The following is a 20,322-nucleotide window of genomic DNA, read 5'->3' as shown; positions in this document are numbered from 1 at the left end:
CAATACGAGAAGCTTCCATGAATGTTTATACTCTTTCACCCCGTTTAAAAACCTTTAGAAAAAAATCCGTACAATCTTGAGTCATCCAATTTACCCCCTTTTTCAGTGGTTAGTAAATAAGGTTAACAGATAAATTTTTTGTGTCTAACCTTCCAAAATATTCTACAATCACTAACTATGGAAATATGCTAAGAATGATATCTATTGGAAATAGCGCCATTCCTGAAATATGTTCCTTACACGAAGAATGTATTTTGACAGAAAGTATTTACAATCACCTTAGCCTGAATAGATCAATCATTCTCTTTACCTGAGTTGCCACATCATATCTAGAGGTATCAGAAAATTTACTCTTAACCAGCTCAATAGTGAATAACAGTTCTTGTTTTGAAAAACACCCTCCCCTAAAGAAGATAACTCCCAATGGAATAAGAGAAAATCTGAATATCTTGTTTTCAGGATAAAAGGCCTATATCATGTTTTTACACTGTCTCAAATGATATTTTCATCAATTTTCATATATAGAGTCACATTAAGAAAGAACAAAATGTCTGTTAAACCAGAAAAAATATTGCTTGCTTAAATAATATGTGCCATACCCCCAGAAAATTTAAAAAAAACAAACTGAACGTGTCTCAGTGCTGTGATTTGGTTTTCTCTGGTCAGAGAGCATAACATTTCTGGGAATAGCATTGCAGATTTTGCCACACAAAGTACAGCTATGGGAATCACTGGAGGATGATGAGTTTATTTACTTTCTAGATTTGTGGAGTCATATTAAGTCCTAAGAACTTTTTAAGGAAGAATTTCAAGTTAAGTTATAAGGTTTATCATTTTGAGTTTCTCAGAAACAGCATAGCATGTAGGTAGAATTCTTAATTAGATGATGGAACACTGGGATGTAAAGTAGTCATTTACTATGACTTGAAAATCACTCTGTGTACACAAAGGGAGCACTGTGAGACAGGCATTGTGCTGGATGTTAGGGCTGCAAGTGGAATTAGATACAGACTGTGCTTGTGGAAGAACCTACAGACTAGTGGAAAAATTTAATCTGGCTCTTAAATAACCCTGGTTAAATCATCTTTGTCTTCTGGTACTTGGAGCATGCAGCTATTCTTCCAGTCAGCAATGAGCAATACCTGTACTTCAGGAGAATGACCTCAGTGTTAGATCGTTTGCCATACAGCTGTCATCAAAACCCCAGGGAGAAAATGGATAGATCAGAGAGAATGTCCAATAAAGGATATATTAACATTCATTCCTCAAGATATTCCAAGTTTTGTCTCCTTATATGGTGAGCTCATCAGAAAACTATATGCCTGGACTGTATTACTGTGATCCCTCTAGACTTGCCTTCTCAGAATCATCACTTAACATCACTCCAGTGAATTTCAATCAGGATTTACTTTTGGTCATTAGTAAAATAACTCTGCTTTCTGGGGCTTCAACCACTGTCATTCATATTCCTCTCATATTTCTCCTATTTATAAAGAGATGAAAGAGATATCAGAAGACATGGACTTGGGTCCAGGCTTTACCACCAACTAGCAGTGTGACTTTGGGCAAGAAATGGACCAATGTTTGAAATCTCTTCCAGGACCTACCAGAACTGGCTCTTGCCAAACCCTCAGAAAACCTCTTTATTCATAATACTGAGACCTTTAGAATGGGAGAAACCCACCTGACAGCCCCCTAGCATGATATTTGTGAGTTTCCAATCAGATAACATCTATGAAAGTACTTTGTAAACTGTAAAACAATTTTTAAATTTTAAAGTATTATGACTATTTTTTGTTATTATAAAGTACCTCGTTATAAGGATGGTACATTCATATTTTTACTCCAAGTCCTCAAAAGAGCTATCCATACTCACTATTTCCCCTTCTTAACTGCCCATGCTTTCTTTGATCAGACCTTTGTCTCCACTCCTGCAAATGCAGTCTCTCTTGTCATCCTTCATGTTGTTAAATCAGATGATCAGTTCTCAGTCTTCACTTTATTCGACAGAGTTAGCCGCTCCTTCTTCTTCAAACACTTTCTTCTTTTTAATTCCAGAGCACAACACTCCATTCATTAGACATAAGATGATTCAGATTTATGGCGGCCCCATTTTTTTTCCATGTGTAACAGAGTAGAACTGCTCCATTGGGTTTTCTTGGCTGTAATCCTTATGAAAGCAGGTCACCAGGCCTTTTTCCATGGCTCTGCTAGGTGGGTTTGAACCACCAATATTTAAGTTAGTAGTCAAGAGCAAACTGTTTATAAAACCCAAGGACCTTCTAGACCCTTAACCAGCCCATTTCTCTTTTCCTGTCCTCAAACTTTACAGTGCCCCAGAGTTCCTCTTTTTACCATCTAAAAACTAGACTGTCATTCTAGGTGACCAAATGGCTCCTAAATTTCTGTCCTCCTCCCAGACCTCTCTCCTAAGTTTCAACTGCCTATATTTTACATCTTTACAGAATAACAAATGTTTCAGTAGACCTCTGGTTTCCTACCCCAGGCAAAAACAATCATTACCACAATAATATGCTTTTCTTCCAGTTTCCCCCATCTCATAGTCTCAGCCAAGAACCACAGACTCCTGATTCCTCTCTTCAAACATACCCAATAAAGCAGCAATTCCAACAGGTTCTACCTTCAAAATACATCTCTGTCTGTGGATATTAGATGGTTTTAAGAAAGTACTAATTTTTGGATGTAGTAACAATATTATGGTTAAATATTTTTTAAGTCCTTATCTGTTAGAGATAAATACTGAAATATTTACTGATAATGTGATATGATATGTAGGGTTTACTTTAAAATACTCCAGAAAATGAAGGATTGTTTAAATGAGATAAAAATAACAAGAAGTTGATGGTGGCTGCATAGAAATACACAGGTAAGGGTTCAATGAACTGTTCCATTTTTGTGTGTGTTTGAAAACCCACAAGATACCATATGGCCCTAATTCTTATCTTCTTCACTGTTACCACCCAAGCCCATGACATCATCATCTCACCTGGACAACAGCAGGAACCTTATAATTTGTCATCCTTATTCTGTTCTTGCCCCACTCGGCTATCTATTCTCCACACAGCAGCCAGCAAAATCTTTTTTATCATTCTATATCATTCTCCTTCTTAAAATCCTCCAATGGCTTCTCCTTACATTCAACATAAAATTGAAATTTCCCAACATGATCTACAAGAATTGGCTCTTTCAAACTCCTCAGAACTCCCCTTTATTCACAATACTCCAGCCACATCTTACTGCCAAGATCATTTCCATTTTGAGGTTTTGTACTTGCTATTTCTTTTATTCCAGATCTTGACACGCTCAATCCCTCTCAACTCAAAAATCTCCTTCTCACAGGTTTGAAACAAAGGAAGATAAGATCAGCAAAACTGAAGACAAACACTTGGATACAACTCCATTTGAGGAAAAATCAGAAAAAAAGAATGAATAAAAATGAAGAAACTCTGATAACTATGTGGGATACAATCAAAAGAAAACTTTGCGAGAGATCGGAGTTCCAGAACAGGAGGAGAAAATGGAAAACACAAAGAGGATCATTGAAGAACTGCTGATAGAAAACTTCCTAATATCATGAAACATGAAAAGCTGACCATCTAAGAGGCTCAACAAACCCCATATAGGATAGACCCCCAAAGAAAAACACCAAGGCATATCATAATCATGCTCACTAAAACAAAAAGAAATAATCCTGAGAGAAGCTCGAGAAAAAGAAAAAAGTCACATACAGAGGGGAAAACAATAAGACTAAACTCTGATTACTTGGTAGAAACCATGCAGGCAAGAAGGCAATAGGATGAAATATATAAAACCTTGAAATAAAGAAAATTGCCAACGAAGAATAATACATCCTGCAAAACTCTTGTTCAAATATGATGGTGATATTAGGACATTTCCAAATAAACATAAATTAAAGGAATATGTAAAACCAAAACCAAACTTACAAGAATTATTAAAAGGAGTCTTTCAGTTTGAGAACTAACAACATCAGACCACAACCTGAATCCAGGCTGCAAGATCACACCAGCCAGATACCAACCACTCAGGGACTATTCAAAACCAAAAGATTTGCAACAGGGAACCAGAGAGGTTATCTGCAAATGACAATGATGTCAGAACAATAAAAAGGGGAAAAACCATGTAGGTATACCCAAACCCACTGCCGTCGAGCCTATTCCGACTATATATATCTATATCTAGAACTTTGTAAATGGAGAGGAAGTAAGGTGATAGCAAGAAATAATAGACTTGTTCAAACCTAGGAAGATAAGGGTAAATTTCAAGGTAACCACAAAGAAAGTAAACAAACCCACTCATCAAAATAAAGAAGAAAAACATAAAGTATCAGTAAAAGCAAAATCTGCAAAAACAAAAGAAATGAGAAAAAAATCCACAAAGGGAATTCAGCACAGAATACGAGGAACAAAGAAACATCCACACTACAAAATGACAGCAATAAACTCATACCTATTAATAATTACACTGAATGTAAATGGCCTAAAGGCACCCATAAACAGACAGAGTGACAGAATGGATAAAAAAGCAGGATCCATCAATATGCTGTCTACACTAGACTCATCTTAGAAACAAAGATGTAAATTTATTAAAAACCAAAGGTTGGAAAAAAATATATCAAGCAGATACCAAAAAAGAGCAGGAGCAGCAATACTAATCTCAGATAAAATAGACTTTAAAACAAAATCCACCATAAAAGACAAAAAAAGGGCACCATATAATAATTAAAGAGGCAATCCATCATGAAGATACAACCATAATAAACATCTACGCACCCAATGATAGGGCTCCAAAATACATAAAACAAACTCTAACAGCACTGAAAAGAGAAATAGATCCACAATAATAGTAGGATACTTCAACACGCCACACTAGGTAAAGGACAGAACATCTAGAAAGAAACTCAGCAAAGATACAGAAGAGCTAAAGGACACAATCAGCCAACTTGACCTCATAGAAGTATACAGGACGCTCTACCCAACAGCTGTAAAGTACACATTCTTTTCCAAAGTATGTGAAACATTCTCCAGAATAGAACACATCTTAGGCCACAGAAGAACACTCAACAAAATCCAAAACATTAAGATAATACAAAGTAAGTTCTCTGACCACAGTGCTATCAAAGTAGAAATTAACAACAGGAAGAGCAAAGAAAAAAATCAATTACATGGAAACTAAATAACAACCTATTTAAAAACCACTAGGTAATAGAAGAAATCAGAGATGCAGTCAAAAAGTTCCTAGAATCAAATGAGAATGAAAACACATCATATTAAAACCTTTGGGGCACAGCAAAGGCAGTACTCAGAGGCCAATTTATAGCAATAGATGCACACATGAAAAAAGAAGAAAGAGGTAAAATCAAAACATTAGCTACACAACTCAAATAAGTAAAAAGAGAACAGCAAAAGAAGCCCACAGCCACCAGAAGAAAAGAAATAATAAAGATCAGAGAAGAAGCAAATGAAACAGAGAACAGAAAAACAATAGAAAGAATTAACAAAACCAATAGTTGGCTCTCTGAAAGGATAAAAAAAAAAAAAAATCCACAAACCACAGGCCAAACTGACAAAAGAAAAATATGAGTTGACCCAAATAACCCAAATAAAAAATGAAATGGGGGACATTACAACAGACCCAACTGAAATAAAAAGGATCATAACAGAGTATTATGAAAAAATATACTCCAAAAATTGGAAAACCTAGAGAAAATGGACACATTTCTAGAAACACACTACCTACCCAAACTAATGCAAAATGATGTTGAAAATCTGAACAGACCCATAACAAGAGAACAGATTGAAAAGCAATTAAAAAAAAAAGTCCAACAACAACAAGAAAAAAACCCAGGCCCAGATGGCTTCACTGGAGAATTCTACCAAACATTCAGAGAGCTTACACCAGTACTACTCAAACTATTTCAGGACATAGAAAAGGCACTGATATTTCTGAATTCATTCTATGAAGCCAGCACAACCCTAATACCAAAACCAGATAAAGACACCACCAAAAAAAAAAAGAAAATTACAGACCAATATCTCTCATGAATATAGATGCAAAAATTCTCAACAAAACTCTAGCCAATAGAATTCAGCATATCAAAAAAATAATACATCACGACCATGTAGGATTCATACCAGGTATGCAAGGATGGGTCAACATTAGAAAATCAATCAACTTAATCCACCACATAAATAAAAGGACAGAAAAGAATTACATGATGATCTCAATAGACACAGAAAAGGTATTTGGCAAAGTCCAACACACATTCTTGACAAAAAACTCTCAATAAAATAGGTCTAGAAGACAAATTCCTAAACATAATAAAGGGTACCTATACAAAATGATGAGCCAACATCATTCTTAATGGAGAGAGGCTGAAAACATTCCCCTTGAAAACAGGAACAAGAAAAGAATGCCCTTTATCATCATTCCTATTTAACATTTTGCTAGAAGTCCTAGCTAGAGCAAAAAGGCAAGAAAAAGGAATAAAGGGCATCCAAACTGGTAAGGAAGAAGTAAACTATTCCTATTTGTGGATCATACGACAGTACACATAGAAAATCCAAAAGACTCCATGAGAAAACTAGTGGAACTAAAGAAAGATTCAGCAGATAAGCAGGATGCAAGATAAACATACAAAAATCAGTTGGATTACTATACACCAATACAGAGAATGATGAAAAGGAAATCATGAAAACAATACAATTTATAATAGCCTCTAAAAAAATAAAATACCTAGTAATAGATCTAACCAGGAATGTAAAAGCCCTATACAAAGAAAACTACAAAACACTACTGCAAGAAAACAAAAGAGGTCTACATAGATGGAAAAGCATACCATGGTCATGGATAGGTAGACTCAACATTGTGAAAATGAAAATTCTACTCAAAGGAATTTGAAATCAATTCAGTCCAGATCCAAATACCAACAAGAGATGGAAAAACTTATCATTAACTTTATATGGTAAGGGAAGAAGCCCTGGATAAGTAAAGCACTGCTGAAGAAAAATAAAGCAGGAGGACTTGCATTACCTGACCTCAGAACCTACTATACAGCTGTGGTAGTCAAAACAGCCTGTTACCAGTACAACAGCAGATACTTTGACCAATGGAACAGAATTGAGAGCTCGGATGCAAATCCATCCACCTACGGTTACCTTATCTTCAAAAAGGGCCCGAAGTCCATCAAATGGGGAAAAGGTAGTCTTTTTAACAAATGGTGCTGGCGAATCCGAATGTCCATCTGCAAAAAAATGAAACAGGACCCAAAGCTCACACGATACACAAAACTAATTCAAAATGGATCAAAGACCTAAATATAAAGCCAAAAACTATAAAGATCATAGAAGAAAAAATAGAATTAATGCAAGAGGTCCTAATACACACCAGTAACAGGATACAAACCATAATAACAACACACAAACTCCAGAAGGTAAGCTAGATAACTGGGATCTTCTAAAAATTAAACTCATGCTCATTGAAAGACTTCACCAAAAGAGTAAAAAGAGAACCTACAGACTGGGAAAAAGTTTTTGACTATTACAAATCAGGCAAAGGTCTAATCTCTAAAATCTAGAGAAAATCCAACACCTTCGCAACAAAAAGACAAATAATCCAATTAAAAAATGGGCAAAGTAAATGAACAGATACTTCACCAAAGAAGACATTCAAGTAGCCAACAGACAAATGAGGAAATGCTCATGATCACTAGCCATTAGAGAAATACAAATCAAAACCACAGTGAGATACCATCCCACCCCAGCATTACTGGTACCAATGAAAAAAACAGCAAATAAGAAATGTTGGAGAGGCTGCAGGGAGATTGGAACTCTTATGCACTGCTGGTGGGAATGCAAAATGATACAACCATTTTGGAAAATGATGTGGTGCTTCCTTAGAAAGCTAGAAACAGAAATACCACATGATCCTGCAATCCCGCTCCTAGGAATATATCCTAGAGCAATAAGAGTCATCACACGAATAGACATATGCACACCCATGTTCACTGCAGCATTGTTCACAATAGCAAAACGATGGAAACAACCTAGATGCCCATCAACAGAGGAATGATAATCACACTGCGGTACATGCACACAATGGAGTACTACGCAACGATAAAGGACAGCGATGAATCTGTGAAGCGTCTCACAACATGGATGAATCTGGCAGGCATCATGCTGAGTGAAATAAGTTGTATGAGACCACCACTATAAAAATTGATGAAAAGGTTTACACACAAAAAGAAACAATCTTTGGTGGTTACGAGGGAGGGGAGGGGTGGGGATGGGAAAACACTAAATAGACAATAGATAAGCGTAAACTTTGGTGAAGGGTAAGACAGTACACAATACTGAGGAAGACAACACAACTTGTACAAGGCAAGGTCATGGAAGCTCCATAGATACATCTAAACTCCCTGAGAGACCAAATGGCTGGGCTGAGGGCTGTGGGGACCATGGTCTTGGGGAACCTCTAGTTCAACTGGCATAACAGAATTTATAAAGAAAACTTTCTACATTGTACTTTTGGTGAGTAGTGTCTGGGGCCTTAAAAGCCTGTGAGCAGCCATCTAGGATACTTCACTGGTCTCACCCCTTCGGGAGCAAGGAAGAGTGAAGAAAAGTAAAGATGCAAAGGAAAGGTTAGTCCCAAGGACTTAATGGACCACATCTACCACAGCCTCCACCAGACTGAGTCCAGTACAACTAGATGGTGCCCGGCTACCACCACTGACTGCTCTGTCCGGGATCACAATAAAGGGTCCTGGACAGAGCTGGAGAAAAAAGCAGAACAAAATTCTAACTCACAAATAAAAGACCAGGCTTACTGGCCTGACAGACACTGGAGAAACCCCTAGAGTATGGCCCCCGGACACACTTTTAGCTCAGTAATGATGTCACTACTGAGATTCACCCTTCAGGCAAAGATTAGAGAAGCCCATAAAACCAAACGAGACTAAAGGGGTACACCAATCCAGGGCAAGGACTAGGAGGCAGGAAAGGACAGGAAAGCTGGTAATACGGAACCCAGTATCAAGAAGGGAGAGTGTTGACATATTGTGCGGTTGTAAACCAGTGTTATAAAAAAAAGTGTATAACTGTTTAGTGAGAAGCTAATTTGTTTTGTAAAACTTCATCTAAAGTACAATTTTTTTAAAAAAATCTCCTCAAGAGGCCTTCTCTGGCCACCCTATTTAAAGTGACCTTCCCATCTCTCATCTCGTCACTCTATTCTATTAACCTATTTATTTTCTTTCTTGCATTTATCACTACCTGAAGTCACACTAAAAAACCAGAAGCCACAGCCATTTCTGTCAAGTTGATTCTGACTCATAGAGACCCTGTAGGACACAGCAGGGCTGCCTCGTGGAGTTTCTAAGGCTGTAGTCTTTACAGAAGCAGACTGCCACAGCTTTTTCTCGTGTAGTGGCTGGTAGGTAGAATCACCAACCTTTCCATTAGCAGCCAAGCACTTAACCACTGTGCAACCAGAGCTCCTTGAAGTCATATAACTTATTTATATTTTATTTATCGTCTGTCTTTCCCCACCAAAAGGTAGGCTCATTAGGGCAGAGATTTTGTCTATCTGCTCATTTCTGTATTCCTAGTCCGTAAGACTGTGCCCAGCACATATTAGGGCCTGGATGCCTATTTCCTGAATGAATATTTGAATGCACACACTCATGCTGTGTGCCGAGCATATTGAGTCCTAGAGCTGTGGTAATAGTTTCAGGCTGGCTACAATTGCTGGAAAGGCCTTAAGAAAGTCTCACAGAGATAACCACAAAGTATGGAAAGGAGGTAGGGACAGGATGCACCATGGCAGAGCAAAATATAACAACTTAGAGAATAAAAATGTTATTCATTTTCCCTAAAGAGTGTACTTCTCACATTTCATTTTGATATAAGGAAAGATACACAATTTGCAAGGAAGCCAACCTCTTTCATGCCTTTAAATTTCCAATATCTCCATTATGATCTATATTATAAATGTACGTTGTTGATTGGAGGAGCAAGTGGATTCCACTGAATTCAACAAATATTGAGCACCTGATGGCAGTGGGCCGGGAACTGGGGATAATCTCAGTATGGTTCCTGCCCTGAAGTGGCTTGCAGTCAAGAAAAAAGGGGAGCCTAAAATGGACTTACTATTGAAATGCTGTACTTGACTCCACCCTCGTGATATGTCCAACATGCTGTGGGAGCCCAGAGGGTACTGATGGTTCTGACTGCCCGAAGAAGGGACTGGGGGATTTCCAGAGATGGTAAAGCAGGAGCCAAGCTCGTTGCAAGGTTAAGAAAGGCTGGTAGTTCAGTGTGATTGTAGACTGTCAGAAAGACTAGCCGGAGGCTTAATTGGAATAAAAATTGGAAGAGGCACTTTTTCTTGTAAGGAGAGAGGAGGGAGTTACTGAAGAGTTTTGAGCAGGAATACATTGTGAACTGAGCTGTTTTATAGAACAAAACCTGGGAAGATTCTGGATAGTTTTGCACAATCCAGGTCTGCTTCTTGTTGTTGTTAGTTGTTCAGGAGTTTATTCTGACTCATGGCAGCCCTGTGTGTGCAGAGTAGAACCGCTGCATAGGGTTTTCAAGGCTGTGACCTTTCAGAAGCAAATTGCCAGGACTGTCTTCCAAGGCCTCTCTGGGTGGGTTCAAACCACCAAACTTTCAGGTAGTCATTGAGTGCTTAAGGGTTTACACCACTTAGGTACTCCCAGCCCTGCTTAGAGAAACATTACTCAGTGTATACACTGTTGTCCTTAGGTGCTGTCAAGTCAGCTCCAACTCATAGCGACCCTATATACAGCAGAAGAAAACACTGCCTGGTCCTGTACCATCCTCATAATCATTATGCTTGAGCCCGTTGTTGCAGCCATTATGTCAACTCATCCCATTGAGGGTCTTCCTTTTTTTCACTGACCCTCTACTTTACCAAGCATGGTGTCCTTCTTCAAGGACTGACTGGTCCCTCCTGATAATATGTCCAAAGTATGTGAGATGAAGTCTTGCCATCCTTACTTCTAAGGAGCATTCTGGCTGTACTTCTTCCCAGACAGATTTGTTGGTTCTTCTGGCAGTGTGTAGTATAGTCAATATTCTTCACCAACACCATAATTCAAAGGTGTCAATTCTTCCATTTTCCTTATTTACTGTCCAGCTTTTGCACGCATACAAGGCATATACATATGAATATATACTCTATGCTAGCAGAAATCTTGAAACCAGAAATGGTGTGTTCATCATATTTGCTGCATAGACCCAACCATTTGCCAATGAGTCACTTCTAACTCATGGCAACCCATGTGTGTCAGAGTAGAACTGTGTTCCACAGTGTTCCCAATGGCTGATTTTTTTCAGAAGTAGTAGATCGCCAGGCCAAGCAGTTAACCTTTTACACCACTGAGGGACTTCTACTATACAGAAGATAATCAATATTTGGGGAACTAAGCTAGGAAACCCTGGTGGCACAGTGGTTAAGAGCTACAGCTGGTAACCAAATGGTCGGCAGTTCAAATCCACCTAGGTGCTCCTTGGAAACCCTATGGGGTGGCTCTACTCGGACCTATAGGGTCACTATGAGTCTGAATGGACTCCATAGCAATGAATTTTGGGTTGGATAAGATAGACCTAAAGATATCTCTTGTTAACAGTGCAGAGACATAACCTAAATGGCCGCAACAAGACAGATTCTGTTGTTGAACCTTATCAGTTTTTCCAATCCAAGCCAACAGGCTTGGGCATATAAGCAGGAACTGCAACACCCTTCCCTGCTCCAAACTAGGACAGGAACTGGAACTCACAAACTAACTAACCCACTATTCCATGAACCCAGTAGGCCTAGGTAACCCCAACTTATGGTGAAGATCCTCACGCATCCCCTGCACCAGGTCCTGTAGACCATGGCTCTGTAAATCCCTGAAATACCTGAAAGCCTTGGACTGAAGGCTGATAATTGCAAGTGTTAGTTCCATTTCTCATCATGTTTTAGAGACTAGAAGGACAGTTAAGGCTAGGAGCCTTGATAGCACCAGTGGTTAAATGTTCAGCTGCTAACCAAAAGGTCAGCAGTTCAAATCCACCAGCTGCTCCTTGGAAACTCTACTGTGTCCTGAAGGGTGGCTATGAGTCGGAATTGACTCTATGGCAATGGCTTTGGTTTTTAATAAAGCCCCCTCATTTCTTTCTGGCAACACCCAAAGTCTAGAATTTTCTCTGCTCCCTGGATATATCTAGATGATCTTTTTCTACCTGCAGTAGACTCTGGCTTTCTCTTTTAGGAAGATGAAAATTTTGCATCAGAAAGTTGCCCTTTTAATTATTTTCTGGAAAACAGCCTACAAAAACAGCTCCACCCACTGCCAGGATGTACTTTTTCTGCTTCATAGCAATGACAGGCTGGCCTCACACTCCTCCAAGCCCTCTCTGCTTTCTAGTATTGGGGACTTCAAGGCCTTATGGTCTTATTTATAATCTATAAAAATATATATCTAAATATGTGTACAAGCAAACTTCTCTTCTGAATTTCATTTCTAATCACAACAGCCACTGCTGGGAATTGTTTTTTTGACTTGGTTAATTAGGAGATTTCAAGCCAATTATTGGCTACCATTTTGATAGAACTTATGTTAGTTTCGCATTATTGGTGCCAGATCCGAGACTGAACACCAAGTCTGTATGCCAATTCTAAACAACAATGCTGCAGTCATTTATATATTTGTCTGCATAAACTCTATTTTAATCTCCGCAGTTTTAGACATCTAATATTCTAAAATGTTCTATTTTAAAGAGCATCTGGTAAGCATTGTTTTCCTGTCATTCTTTTGATCTCAATTCCACCGTTCTTTCTTCTTTACCTCTAAAAGAAGAGTAAGAAAGGAGATAGGGTAAGGGCAAAATTTGGAACACAGGGGCAAAAGGAAGTCTGAAAATATTCGCCAAAGCACAGAATGAAAGGATGCTCCCAGAAGTCTAAATATAAGACAATTTTACAACATTTCTGTGCCTCGGCACCCAGAATTTATATCAAAGGGAGAAAAATGTGCCTTTTGAAATTGCTTTCTATAATTACAGATCAAGTGGGAAAGGGAAAGCCCAACCAGGGCATATGTGAGAAATATTTCTAAAAGTGAGAAGCTAGGTTGTAGCGCATTAGTTATCTGATGAGACACCAACAAAGGAAACTGTTTCTATCCCTGTTTTTATTTAGAGTATTTCTTACTGTTCCTGGAAGATCAGGCTCTATTATTTTAAAAAATATTAACCTCCTTGAATCACCTAAGTTTCAAGAGGATATATTAAATGAAAGAAGGCAAATGTTCATTGAAATAGTGTACCTAGCAACTTATGGCACATCACTGAGACTTCGAAACCTATTTCTTTTTTTTTAATTTTTATTGTGTTTTAAGCAAAAGTTTACAAATCAAGTCAGTCTCTCATAACAAAAATTTATATACACCTTGCTATATACTCCTAGTTGCTCTTCCCCGTAATAAGACAGCATACTATTTCCATCCACTCTCTCTTTTTGTGTCCATTTGGCTAGCTTCTGACTCCCTCTGCCCTCTCATCTCCCCTCCAGACAGGAGATGCCCACATAGCCTCATGGGTCTACTTTAGCCAAGAAGCTCACTCTTCATCAGTATCATTTTCTATCCCATAGTCCAGTCCAACCCCTGTATGAAGAGTTGGCTTTGGGAATGGTTCCTGTCTTGGGCTAACAGAAGGTCTGGGGACCATGACATCCAGTGTCCTTCTTGTGTCAGTCAGACCATTAAGTCTGGTCTTTTTATAAGAACTTGGAGTCTGCATCCCACTGCTCTCCTGCTCCCTCAGGGGTTCTCTGTTATGTTGCCTGTCAGGGCAGTCATCGGTTGTAGCTGGGCACCATCTAGTTCTTCTGGTCTCAGGCTGATGTAGTCTCTGGTTTATGCGGCCCTTTCTGTCTCTTGGGCTCCTAATTACCTTGCATCTTTGGTGTTCTTCATTCTCCTTTGCTCCAGGTGGGTTGAGACCAATTAATGCATCTTAGATGGCCTCTTGCTAGCGTTTAAGACCCCAGATGCCACTCTCCAAAGTGCAATGCAGAATGTTTTCTTAATAGATTTTTATTATCCCAATTGACTTAGATGTCCTGTGAAACCATGGCCCCCAAGCTCCCGATCTTGCTACACTGGCCTTTGAAGCATTCAGTTTATCCAGGAAACTTCTTTCCTTTTGGTTTAGCTCCATTTTACTGACCTCTCCTGTATTGTGTGTCGTATTTCAATTCGCCTAAAATAGATCTTATCTACTACCTGCTTAGTGAAAACCCTTCTCCCTCCCTCCCTCCCCACTCTCGAAAAAAATCAAAGCATATTTTATTCTCTGTTTAAACTATTTTTCCAGTTCTTATAATAGTGGTCTCATGTAATATTTGTCCTTTTGCAACTGACCGATTTCACTCAGCATAATGCCTTCAAGATTCCTCCATGTTATGAAATGTTTCATGGATTCACCATTGTTCTTTATCGATGGTTAGTATTCCATTGTGTGAATATATCATAATTTCCTTATCCATTCATCCGTTTGGTGGGCACCTTGGTTGCTTCCAGCTTTTTGCTATTGTAAACAGTGCTGCAATGAACATGGGTGTGCATATATCTGTTCGTTTAAAGGCTCTTATTTCTCTAAGATATATTCCAAGGAGTGGGATTGCTGGATCAGATGGTAGTTCTATTTCTAGTTTTTAAAGAAAGCGCCAAATCGATTTCCAAAGTGGTTGTGCCATTTTATATTCCCGCCAGCATTGTATAAGTGTTCCAATCTCTCTGCAACCTCTCCAACATTTACTATTTTGTGTTTTTTGGATTAATGCCAGCCTTGTTGGAGTGAGATGGAATCTCATTGTAGTTTTGATTTGCATTTCTCTAATGGCTAATGATCGTGAGCATTTCCTCATGTATCTGTTAGCTACCTGAATGTCTTCTTTAGTGGAAAAAAAAAAAAAGAATTTTTTTTAGTGAAGTGCCTGCTTATATCCTTTGCCCATTTTTTAATTGGGTTGTCTTTTTGTAGTTGAGTTTTTGCAGTATCATGTAGATTTTAGAGATCAGGTGCTGATCAGAAATGTCATAGCTAAAAACTTTTTCCCGGTCTGTAGGTAATCTTTTTACTCTTTTTTTGTGAAGTCTTTGGATGAGCATGGGTGTTTGATTTTTAGGAGCTCCTAGTTATCTAGTTTCTCTTCTGCATTGTTAGTAACATTTTGTATATATACTGTTTATGCCATGTATTAGGCCTCCTAGCATTGTCCCTATTTTTTCTTCCATGATCTTTATCATTTTAGATTTTATATTTAGGTCTTTGATACCTTTTGAGTTAGTTTTTGTGCATGATGTGAGGTATAGGTCTTGTTTCAATTTTTTGCAGATGGATATCCAATTGTGCCAATACCATTTGTTAAACAGACTATTTTTTCCCCATTTAACTGACTTTGGGCCTTTGTCAAATATCAGCTGCTCATAGGTGGATGGATTTATGTCTGGATTCTCAATTCTGTTCAGTTGGTCTATGTATCTGTTGTTTTACCAGTACCAGGCTGTTTTGACTACCGTGGCAGTATAATAGGTTCTAAAATCAGGTAGAGTGGGGCCTCCCACTTTGTTCTTCTTTTTTAGTAATGCTTTACTTATCCGGGTCTTCTTTCCCTTCCATATGAAGTTGGTGATTTGTTTCTCCATGTCATTAAAAAATATCATTGGAACATAGATCGAAATTGCATTTTACCCATGGATGGCTTTTGGTAGAATAGACATTTTTACAACGTTGTCTCTCTATCCACGAGCAAGGTATGTATTTCCACTATGTAGGTCTCTTTTGGTTTCTTGCAGTAGTGTCTTGTAGTTTTCTATGTATAGGTCTTTTACATCTCTGGTTAAGATTTATTCCTAAGTATTTTATATTTTGGGGGGCTTCTGTAAATGGTATTGATTTGCTGATTTCCTCTTCGATGTTCTTTTTGTTAGTATAGAGGAATCCAACTGATTTTCGTATGTTTATCTTGTATCCTGTTACTCTGCTGAACTCTTCAATACTTTCAGGAGTTTTCTTGAGGATTTTTTAGGGTTTTCTGTGTATAAGATCATGTCATCTGCAAATAGAGATACTTCTATTTCTTCCTTACCAATCAGGATGCCCTTTATTTCTTTATCTAGCCTAATTGCTCTGGCTAGGGCCTCCAGCACAATGTTGAATAAGAGTGGTGATAAAGGGCATCCTTGTCTGGTTCCCGATCTCAAGAGGAATGCTTTCAGACCCTCTCCATTTAGGATGATGTTGGCTATTGGCTTTGTATAAATGCCCTTTATTATGTTGAGGAATTTTCCTTCAATACCTATTTTGCTGAGAGTTTTTATTATGAATGGGTGTTGAACTCTGTCAAATGCTTTTTCTACATCCATTTGATGAGATCATGTGATTCTTGTCTTTTATTTTATTTATATGATGGATTACATTGGTTATTTTTCTAATGTTGAACCATCCCTGCATACCTGGTATGAATCCCACTTGGTCATGGTGAAATATTTTTTTTTGATATGTTGTTGAATTCTATGGGCTAGAATTCTGTTGCGGATTTTTACCTCTAAGTTCATGGGGGTTATAGGTCTGTAATTTTCTCTTTTTTTTGTGTGGTGTCTTTACCTGGTTTTGGTATCTGGGATATGGTGGCTTCGCAGAATGAGTTTGGGAGTATTCTGTCCTTTCCTATGCTCTGAAATACCTTTAGTAATAGTGGTGTTAACTCTTCTCTGAAAGTTTGGTAGAATTCTGCATTGAAGCTGTCCAGGCCAGGGCTTTTTTATTGTTGGGAATTTTTTTTATTACGTTTTCAATCTCTTCTTTTGTTATAGGTTTGTTTAGTTGTTCTGCCTATGTTTGTGTTAGTTTAGGTAGGTAGTGTGTTTCTAGGAATTCATCCAATTTCTTCTAGGTTTTCAAATTTGTTACAGCACAATTTTTCATAGTAGTCTGATATAATTATTTTAGTTTCAGTTGAGTCCGTTATATCGCCCATCTCATTTCTTATTTGGGTTATTTGCTTCCTCTCCTGTTTTTCTTTTGTCAGTTTGGCAAATGGCTTATCAATTTTGTTAATTTTTTCAAAGAATCAGCTTTTGGTCTTGTGAACTCTTTCAATTGTTTTTCTGTTTTCTATTTCATTTAGTTCCGCTCTAATTTTTATTATTTGTTTTCTTCTGGTGCCTGAGGGTTTCTTTTGTTGTTCTCTTTCTATTTGTTTAAGTTGCAGGGATAATTCTTTGATTTTGGCCCTTTCTTCTTTTTGGATGTGTGCATTTACTGATATAAATCGGCCTTTGAGCACTGCTTTTGCTGTGTCCCAAAGGTTCTGATAGGAAGTGTTTTCATTCTCATTGGATTCTCTGAATTCCTTTATTCCATCCTTGATGTCTTCTATAACCCAGTTGTTTTGAGCAGGGTTTTTTTTTTTTATTGTTCAGTTTCCATGTATCTGATTTCTTTTCATGCCTTTTCTGTTACTGATTTCTACTTTTTTTTTCTTTTATAGTTTTGTATCTTAATTTTAATTATGCATTTAATTCCACTTAATTTTATTATGCATTTAATTCTTCACATTTTTTAAAACATTCAGACAGTATTTGAATGGCTGCATATTGTTCCATGGTAGGAATACATAATAATTTCTTAGGATTGAAATGGCCTTTCCAGTTTTACTGTTTTGACATTTAACAATCTTACTGGAAATCATTGTACTTCCTGTATGATGATCTTTTTTTTTTTATAATTTTTATTGTGCTTTAAGTGAAAGTTTACAAATCAAGTCAGTCTCTCACACAAAAACCCATATACACCTTGCTACACACTCCCAATTACTCTCCCCCTAAAAAATAAATAAATAAATAATAATGAGACAGCCCACTCTCTCCCTCCACTCTCTCTTCTTGTGTCACTTTCGCCAGCTTCTAACCCCCTCCACCTTCTCATCTCCCCTCCAGGCAGGAGATGCCAACATAGTCTCAAGCGTCCACCTGATCCAAGCTGTTTGATCATCTTTTAGTTGCACCAGGACTAGGCATTTGTTTTTTATTTTATTTTATTTTATTTTATTTTATTTTTTAATACCTTTTATTGAGCTTCAAGTGAACGTTTACAAGTCGTCAGACTGTCACATATAAGTTTATATACATCTTACTCCGTACTCCCACTTGCTCTCCCCCTAATGAATCAGCCCTTCCAGTGTCTCCTTTCGTGACAATTTTGCCAGCTTCCAACTCTCTCTATCCTCCCATCCCCCCTCCAGACAGGATATGCCAACACAGTCACAAGTGTCCACCTGATATAATTAGCTCACTCTTCATCAGCATCTCTCTCCTACCCACTGTTCAGTCCCTTTCATGTCTGATGAGTTGTCTTCGGGGATGGTCTCCATCCTGTGCCAACAGAAGGTTTGGGGACCATGACCGCCGGGATTCCTCTAGTCTCAGTCAGACCATTAAGTATGGTCTTTTTGTGAGAATTTGGGGTCCGCATCCCACTGATCTCCTGCTCCCTCAGGGGTTCTCTGTTGTGCTCCCTGTCAGGGCAGTCAACTGATTTCTACTTTTATGGTCTTATGGTCAGAGAGGATGCTTTGTAATATCTTGATGTTTTGGATCCTGCTAAGGCTTGCTTTATGACCTAGTATGTTGTCTATTCTAGAGAATGTTCCATGTGTGTTGGAAAAGAAAGTATACTTGGCTGCTGTTGGGTGGAGTGTTCTGCATATGTCTATGAGGTCAAGTTAGTTAATTGTGTCATTTAGATCTTCTGTGTCTTTATTGAGCTTCTTTCTGGGTCTCCTGTCCTTCACCAAAAGTGGCGTGTTGAAGTCTCCTACTCTAATTTTGGAGCTGCCTATCTCACTTTTCAATGCTGATGGAGTTTGTGTTATGTATCTTGCCACCCTGTCATTGGGTGCATAAATATTTAATATGGTTATATCTTCTTGGTGTATTGCCCCTTTAATCATTATATAGTGTCCTTCCTTATCCTTTGTGGTGGATTTAACTTTAAAGTCTATTTTGTCAGAAAATAATATTGCCACTCCTGCTCTTTTTTGATTATTGTTTGCTTGATATACTCTTTTCCATCCTTTGAGTTTTAGTTTGTTTCTGTCTCTTAAGTATAAGGTGGGTCTCTTGTAGGCAGCATATAGATGGAATGTGCTTTTTTAATCCATTCTGCCACTCTCCGTCTCCTTATCGGTGCATTTAGTGAATTTACATTCAGCGTAATTTGCATAGGTATGAGTTTAGTGCTGTCATTTTGATGTCTTTTTTTTTTTAAATATGGAACGCTTCACGAATTTGCATGTCATCCTTGCACAGGGGCCATGCTAATCTTCTCTGTATCGTTCCAATTTTAGTATATGTGCTGCCGAAGCAAGCTTTTTGTGTTTTTGACAGTTTCTTTTTCCCACTTAATTTTTTATGCTGAGTAGTTTATCATTATATATTGTCTTTTCCTCTAATTTGTTGTAGTTGATTTTGTTTCTGCTGAGTCTCTATTTTTTTCTTGTATTTTATTTTGATGAGGAGGATTGTTAGTCTCCTTTGTGGTTACCTCAATATTTACCCCTATTTTTCTATGTTTAAACCTAACTTTTACTTCTTTATGTCGCCTTGTCTTCCTCTCCATGGGAAAGATCTATGACTACATTTTTTAGTCCCTCTTTATTGTTTTAATATTGTCTTCTTTCACATAATGACATCTCTGTTTCCCTGTTTTGAGGGTTTTTTAATCTTGATTTATTTTTGTGATTTCCCTACGTGGGTTGACGTCTGATTGCTCTGTCCAGTGTTCTAATCTTGGGTTAATACTTGGTATTATTTGTTTTCTAACCAAGGAACCCCCTTTCGTGTTTCTTGTAGATTTGGTTTGGGTTCGATGAATTCCCTAACTTCTGTTATTTGGAAATGTCCTAATTTCACCTTCATATTTGAGAGACTGTTTTGCTGGGTATATGATTCTTGGCTGACAATTTTCTCTCCTTCAATGCTTTATATAAGTCTTCCCACTGCCCTCTTGCCTGCATGGTTTCTGCCAAGTAGTCCGAGCTTATTCTTATTGACTCTTCTTTGTAGGTGAGTTTTGGTTTATCCCTAGCTGCCCTTAAAATTCTCTCTTTATCTTTGGTTTTGGCAAGTATGATTATAATTTGTCATGGTGACTTTCTTTTAAGACCTACCTTATGTTGAGTTTGATGAACGTCTTTGATAGATAT

The 20,322-nt window shown here is 37.9% G+C and overlaps 1 protein-coding gene and 1 non-coding gene across 2 annotated transcripts in view; both read right to left on the bottom strand.

Moving 5' to 3' along the window:
- Positions 1 to 20,322, bottom strand: part of ATP8B4 (ATPase phospholipid transporting 8B4 (putative)) — a 370,299-nt gene that overhangs the window by 205,086 nt on the left and 144,891 nt on the right. The gene's annotated exons all lie outside the window — the stretch shown is intronic.
- Positions 19,382 to 19,484, bottom strand: LOC126084894 (U6 spliceosomal RNA). Its single transcript, XR_007519125.1, has one exon. It is a non-coding gene; the product is annotated as a U6 spliceosomal RNA (small nuclear RNA).

Source organism: Elephas maximus, chromosome 10, assembly GCF_024166365.1.
Source record: "Elephas maximus indicus isolate mEleMax1 chromosome 10, mEleMax1 primary haplotype, whole genome shotgun sequence".
Taxonomy (NCBI): domain Eukaryota; kingdom Metazoa; phylum Chordata; class Mammalia; order Proboscidea; family Elephantidae; genus Elephas; species Elephas maximus.
The sequence above is the reverse complement of the archived record's forward strand: the minus strand, read 5'-3'. Positions and strand labels throughout refer to the sequence as shown.